Source organism: Chinchilla lanigera, unplaced genomic scaffold, assembly GCF_000276665.1.
Source record: "Chinchilla lanigera isolate Chin_1 unplaced genomic scaffold, ChiLan1.0 scaffold00136, whole genome shotgun sequence".
Classification (NCBI taxonomy): Eukaryota; Metazoa; Chordata; class Mammalia; order Rodentia; family Chinchillidae; genus Chinchilla; species Chinchilla lanigera.
The window spans coordinates 1,948,740-1,956,869 of record NW_004955537.1 but is presented as its reverse complement, the minus strand read 5'-3'; positions in this window follow the sequence as shown (position 1 = coordinate 1,956,869).

Here is an 8,130-nt window from a genome sequence, read left to right as displayed (position 1 = left end):
TCTTGTGTTATATCTGTTTCTCCAGTAAAACCCTGACTGATATAATATCTAAACAGGTTGATGAAATAGAAGAGGATACTGAGGCACATTTGCTAGGGAGGGTTAATGAATCATCATGGTAAGCAACCCAGGTTGACAAGTCTACTGTGGCAACAATGCTTGTTTTTGTGTGATATGTTTTTCAGGAAAATGTGCACAATGATATGTTATGTGCACTTTTGTTGCCGAGCAACACTATAGCTGAAGAACTATTCAAGTCTTTGAATGATTATATATCAGAAAAACTGAATTGGTCATTTTGGGTCAGTATATTCATGGATGGAGTGGCTGCCACGACTGGTTTCATTACTTGGGTTAAAGAAGTCATTTCAATGCATAGGTTGCGGCCTTTAATGTACATTAAAAGATCCTAGAGTGGAAGCATTCTTATCCAGTATAATCAGAACCAGAAATGGAGTAATTCTGTCAAAGCAGGAAATCAAAATGTAAACATATAATCTAAAGTTACTTTAAATATTTTAACTTCAAACATACTGATATACACCCATGCACTGATCTTTTGATGTAAGGAAAGGTTATTTCTTTCAAAATGAGCCCACTGATTAGAACTCTACATCATCTTTCTTGAATAAACACACTCATAATATACATTTTTATGATTCCTCAGTTGGAGTTTTTTAAAATGGAGTAAGAATTTAAAGCACAGCTGGTTTAAAAAATAAATCTGTGTGTAGGAAATTAAATTATTTACTTATCTTTTTACACTTGTTTGCCCACACTTATTTTGATAGCAGTCTTTGCTTCTTTGTATTGTTTTTAGTAATTCACCCTTCACTTAGTTTTACCAAACCACTCCTCTTAGTTAAAAATAATAAAATGTTGCAAATGTACAAATAGAAAAACAGAATGGACGCCTGTTCCTATATTCAGCAATATGGATGCTAATATTTTGCATTCATATTCACATAAGATTTTTCATAACAGAATAAGCATTGTAACTAGAGGTGAAATCTGCCAACTTTATGCTAACTTCATTTCTGTCCTCTCTTTCATCCATAAAACCATCTTAAATCTGGTGTCTAATGTTCCCAGGTGTGTTTTATACCTCTGTACAGATATGCCATAAACCTATGGTTTTATTTTACATGTTTATAATCTATATACAAATGGTACCATACTGTATGCATTATTCTGCAGCTTCATTTCTTTCCTCTCATCATCATTATTATTATTTTTTTGTCTTTTTGAGACAGGGTCTTGCTGTGCAGTTCAGGCTGGTCTTGAGCTCACTTTGTAGTCCAGGCTTGTCTCGAACTTGCAACTATCCTCCTGCCTCAGCTTCGCCAGTGCTGGGATTACAGGCGTGCGCCACCATGCCTGGCTTCTCTCATCCTTGTGTGTTTGAGATTTACCCTTGTTGGTCTTTGTAGGATGAATTAATTCATTTACACCTCTGTATAGTATTGTATTTTGTGAATACACTTGGTATCAGTCAGTGTTTTACTAGAGAAACAGATATAACACAAGATACACAAATGTATATGAAATTAGAAGATTGGCTTATGATGGCTACCCACAGAGTTGGATGAAGAAGGGTGCAGATGTCTACATACTGGAGACTGAACTCAGTCCAAGTTCTAGAGTTCAGTGTCTAGAGTTCAGCGTCCCCTGAAGTGTGTGGTGCAGGTCTGTATCAGGAGGCTGATGCGTCTGTGAAGGGGGCCTGAAGCGTCTATGTTGGAAGGCTAAAGAATCTGAGGCAGAAGCCGAACAGTCTGCTCTAGAAGCCAGGAGATGATGTCCAAACTGAAGACAAAAACCGAAGCTCTTCCAAAGAGCAGAAGCAAGTCCATCCTTCCTCATTTTCCCTTTATACCATCCAGGTGACTACCTGCCCTAGAGCAGGTCTTCTACACCCTAGGGTGAAGAATTGCTGAGCTGACTTTGTTAAGCTTCTAAACTGCTCAAGTTGACACAATCAATCAACCATTATAATACCTTAACTTTTTCTTTTCTTGTTGGACATCTGAGTTGTTTCTGTTTTTTCCCATTACAAGTAATATTGCAGTATTCTTTTTGTTTTTGTGTTGTTTTGCAGAACTGGGTTCCAACTGGAGGCCTCCTGTGTACAAAGCATGCATTCTATCCCTGCACAACATCCCCACCCCAACCATTCAGATATGTGAGGCTTTGAATATATATGTATGAGGGCTTCTCTAGCCTAGTAAATATAACAAGAAATGGAATTTATGAATCAAAGGGCAGACACATTTTCACTTTTACAAGTATACTTTGAAAATACTTTTTTTTGGCAGGGGGAGACAGTGTCTCGCTGTATAGTCTAGGCTGGCCTTGAACTCACTATGTTGCCCAGGCTAGCTGGAAATTTGTGGTGATTCTCCTGCCTCAGCCTCCTGAGTTCTGGAATTACAGGCCAACTGAAAATTATTTTCTAATGATTGTAGCAATTTATGTTCCCACCAGTAAAGTGGGAGTTCGTTGTCCCATATCTAACCCTTGTACTATCATTCTTTTACATTTTTTTCACTTAGATAGGTGCAAAATGGTATCATAAGTGGTTTTATTTTGATTTGCCTAGTCAGTAATGAGGATCATTATCTTTTCATACATTTATTAGCCCTCTAGAAAACCTCTTCCAGGAAGTGCCTGTTTCTGTCCTTTGCCTATTTCTGCTATTTGTCTTGTATTCGTGATTTGTAGGAGTTTTATTATAAATCATACATACCTATCCTTTTCAGATTGCAGCTTGTAATTTATATTTGTTTATCTTTTGTTGAATATTTTAATTTTTATTTTAAATTAACATATTAATTGTATGTATTTGTGGGGGTACAGTGTACTATTTCAATACATATATACAGTGGGTAATGATCAATCAGGGCAATAAGCATTTCCATTTCCTATTATTTCTTTATGTTCTAGAGATTTTGTACTCTTCTAGTTCTCCTCAAATGCATAATAGGTTATTGTAACTATAATCATTCTATGGTACTATGGAATACGAGAACTGACTACACTACTCCTATCTAACTGTATTTTGGTATCTGCTACCTAGCCTCTTGCTACTCTTCCTCCCCCTTACCTTTTCTAGCCTCTAGTAATTGTTATTCTACTCTCCTCTACTTTGAATCTAAATTTTAAACTTTCTCTTATAAGAGAAAACACGCAATATTTGTCTTTCTGTGCCTGGCTTATTTTCCTTAATATAGTCTTCTCCAGTTCCATTCATTTTGTCCCAAATGACAAGATTTTATTTATTTTTATGACTGAATAATGCTCCATTGTGTATGTATCCAACATGTCCTATATCAGTGATGGTGAGCCTTTTAGAGCTTTCAAAGATACAAACACCCACCATGGCACGCATGCCATAGATTCAGCACCACCGTTCTATACCCATTCACTTGTCAATGGACTCCTCAGTTGATGCCATATCTTGGCTATTGTGGGTAGTGCTGTAACAAGCGTGGAAGTGCAGATATCTCACTGATGTGCTGTTTCACTGATATATCCTCAGAAGTGGGGTTGTTGGATCATTTGGTAGATTTATTTTTAGCTTCTTGAGGAACCTCTATACTGTTCTCTGCAATGACTGTACTAATATGCATGAATGAATGTTTTTAAATTATGGGTAATACATATACCAATCATTTCTTTTATGGTTTATGGTTTTTGTGTTTTAAGAAATACTTCCTTCTTCAGAGAGAAGGCTCTTCTACATTCTCTTCAAAATGTTTTATAGCTTTATTTTTCATATTTGAGTTTTTATCCAGTGTAGGTAGGGTCTTGGTAGGATGTGAGATAGAAAGCAACCTTTCTTCCTCCTTACTTTCCCTCTCTTCCTCCCTCCTTCCCCTCCTCTCCTTCCTTCCTCCCCCCCTTTCTTCCTCCCCCCCTTCCTTCCTTCCTTCCTTCCTTTCTCCCTCCCTTCCTCCCTCCCTCCCTCCCTTCCTTCTTATGTGTAGAGCTATCTTAACCAGGGTGTCTAGAAAACAGCCTAAGGCACTACCTATCTGTTAAGATATTGAACAGTGCAATTCCAGGGCAGGAAGAGTAAGGGAAAAGGAGGCATGAGACATGGAAGAAAAGAAAGGAAATACAGGATGCTGTGTAACCAAGCTGCCTGTGGTTTCCAAAGGAAATGTAGCCTGTGGTTTGGTCACCCAAAACTTCTTCCTGCAGGTTTTGTGGAAGCACCACACCTCAGAGCAGTCTGTCAGAGAAAGGAGGAAAGGCAAATAATTTACCTGCTGCACCCCCTTTTCTTTGTTAAAGTTTGCTTCCTGGGAAGCCAGTTCATGTCGGAGTTGTATTATGTGACTTCTTTGCATAGTCACTTGTCAAACTAGTCTCCAGTGCTTTCAAGAATGCTTGATGATTTATGTGAGGCTGACCGAGACGGAAGAGCCATATTCTCTGTGAGTCTGATCGTGGGGTACCTGGGCTCCAGAGCCATGTTGTCTTCTGCTGGATCAAGAGCAATGGAAACCATGGCATTCCATGGGAGATGGAGGCAACTAGAAGTTTTATGAGATGAAAAAAATGTCAGTAGCCAGTGAGACTCCTTGGAGACAGGACAGTCCAGGTGTACTATGTGGACCCATTGCAACTAATTTTTTCACCTATTGAATAATTCATTCTTTCTCTCTCCATTTGTAATGACATATTTGAATGTACCAATTCTGCATATAGTCAAAAACCTTTCTGGGGTCTGTTCATTCACTAATTTGCCTGTTCTTGAGGCAATGCCATTCCATCTTAAATCGTATAACTTCAAAATAAGTTCACGCTAGTGACTTAGTCTTTCTAGTTTGCTTTACACCTTCAAAATTATCTTGTGCTTTTCTACTTCCAATTGAATTTTGAGATGAGGCTATTTCATCCACAAAAAGACATATTTGGACTTTATTTAGAATTATATTGAATTTATGGACAAATTTGGGGGAATTTGATATCTTTATAATATTGAATCTTGGTAGAGCTCTCCTTTTATTCAGATATGTGTGTGTGTGTTCTTCAGTTTTATAATTTTCTTCACAATAATCTTACACATTTTTTCCAGTTGATTCCTAATAATATTATTTTTGTCATTATTGGGAATGGGATCTTCATTCCTAATTCAGGTTCTAATTATTTACTGATATTGACAGTATTGATATTGACAGGCCACTGATTTCTTCATACTAGTTTTGACTATGGCAAATTTTCTAAATTATTTAATAAATTATGTTCTACTGATTATCTTCAGATTTTGTATATGATCAACCATATTATTTCTACATAAAGAGCTTCTAATCTCAGTTTTAAACATTTTAAAAATCACAAATGAGTAATTTTGCTCATCCCTTTTCTGTGTTTTTTTGAATTCATCATCATTTCTTTCCTTTAATCTGTTAAAGTGGTATATCACATTGACAGATTTTAGGGCACTTAGATTCCTTCTACTTCTGTAAGAAACTCAGTCCCTGGTAGAAACTACAATTTATTTATTTAATTTTTCTTTGTTTATTTTTGGGTAATGGGAATCGAGCTCATGACCTTGTGCTTGCCAGGCTGGCACTGTGCTGCTGAGCTAAATCCCCAGCCCCAGAAACTACAATTTAGTGCTTATAGGAATAATTCTCTTTTTGGCTCTGATATCACACTGATTTAAATCAATTAAATTATATAATTATCAATTACATATGGCATCGATATTATGAAATAAAGTACAATCAACTCTGGATGAACCATAAAACTCAAGGGCACAATAGCCCATTATTGACAAGCACTCACACTGATGGTTCTCTGAAGGTAGGATAGAGAATATCAGTTAAATGGAGGTCAGTTTAGGAAGTGTCCTCTGTTTAACCAAACCAGTGGCTGTGCGACAAACACATCCTTTTAAGTCAATATGAGTCACTGGGCATTGTGGCTATGCCTGTAATCCCAGCACTTGGGGAAGCTGAGGCAGGAGGATTTCTGAGAGTTCAAGGCTAGCCTGGGCTACATAGTAAGGTCAAGGTCAGCCTGAACTACATAGCAAGACCCTGTCTCAAAAAACAACAAACACCCCATGAAATGACAACAGCAACAACATATGAGTTGCCTCCAGTCTACTAAATTCAAGAAACATGCATTGAGAAACATACATTAAGTACCATGTTAGGTACTGTGGGCAAATACAAAAGTGATGCATTTTCTAGTAAGAGAGGTTAAAACCAAATGCTTAACTATCTAATCATAAAACAAAATATAGCAGGATGTACACAGAAATGTGAAAGTTATCACAGACCACAGAGTGAAAGTATAACTCTGTGTGAGGAGTTATCAGGAAATAAAACTTTAAATTTCGTAGTAAACTATGGAGACTTAGCCTTTTAACCTCTCTATGTCATCAGTTGGTTCAAAAGCAATATTTTTAGCCTAGTAGGATCTGCTCCAATTATCATTTATTTTCTTGCTTGAATTGAATATACAAATCCTCCCCTTCTGCCTACTCCACGAAATGTCTATGCTGTGATCCCCAGATCCTTTTATGAATGTGATGTCACTTGGCAATGACAGATTAACAGCAAAGGTTGAAAGAAGGTTTCAAATCAGCTAACCCTAAGATGTGGAGATGATCCTGGATGGTCTGGGTGGGCCCGGTGATCCCAGTGATCCTCAGAAGTGAAAGAGGATAGCAGGAGAGTCAATGTCAGAGTGACTGGCATGGAAAAGGATTGACCACTGCTGGTTTTGAACATAGTAGGGGGCCATGAACCAAAGAATTCTGGCAGCTCCTAAAAGTTGGAAAAGGCAAACAGATTCTCTCTTAGAACTTCCAGAGGAATGCAGACCTATGACAAACTTGTTTTTAGCCCAGTGGGATCCAAGCCAGACTTCAGACCTCCAGAATTGTAAGGCAATCAATTTGTGTTATTTTAGGCTGTAAAATTTGTGGCACTTTGTTACAGGTACAATAATAACAAATGTAAAGGTTAATAAGACCAACAGGGAAGAGGATGAGTTTTCAGGGAAAGTGCATAGCTTTGTTCTTGGTGACCTTAAAGGCTGGTGGTTGTCTGTGAAGAGGCTGGCAGGCTATTATAGATGTAGGTTTGAATCTCAGAAAAGGAGGTGATTTGGGATCTTAGAACCAGTCCATACACGGAAGACCTGACACCTATGAGTGTAGGTAAGATGGCTCTATCTGATAGAAGTACAGCACAAGCTGTGACTGCACCCATACGTGCTACTCAAATTTTCATCAACTACATTAAAAATACAGAAAAGAAAAAGGTGGAATGAATAATGCAGTTTATTATACTCAAAATATCCAAATCATTATCATCTCAACATGTAATCAATAAAAATTCCTCATGAAATAGTCCATGTAATTTTTGTAAGTCTTTAAAATCCTGTGTACACAGGGAGCTGTGGGTGGGGAGCGCCAGCCTTCCGGCTGGCTAGCTTCCTGCCTGCTGGCTCCCTGAGGGTGGGCCCCTAGCGCACGGGGAGCCTCGGGCGGGGAGCGCCGGTCTTTGGACCGACACGACTCACTCCCGGCCTCAGGGTTTCCCGGAAGGAGGGCTTCCGGCGCACAGGGAGCTGTGGGTGGGGAGCGCCAGCCTTCCGGCTGACTAGCTTCCTGCCTGCTGGCTCCCTGAGGGTGGGCCCCTAGCGCACGGGGAGCCTCGGGCGGGGAGCGCTGGTCTTTGGACCAACCACTCACTCCCGGCCTCGGGGTTTCCCGGAAGGAGGGCTTCCGATGCACAGGGAGTTGCGGGCGGGGAGCTCCAGCCTTCTGGCTGGCTAGCTTCCTGCCTGCTGGCTCCCGGAGGGTGGGCCATGTGGTGGCGAGCGCTATTGCGCGCCGGCCCTTAGGCCGGCTGCCACCGCTCAATTGAGATCTATCATGACACAGAGAAACAGTGACACAAGTGGCCCGCCATGCACCGACAGCAGTTGCCCACCCACGGATGCGTGTGAATCATTGAAACTTTGAACAACCCCTGGGAATGCATGCCACACACCGGGCCACTCTTGCTCCTGCCATTGGGAACCAGAAAGGTCCAGAGTCAGCAGAGGAGCAGCTGCTGAACAAGGACTCAGAGAACATGAGAATGCAGAGCAAGCCCACGGAGT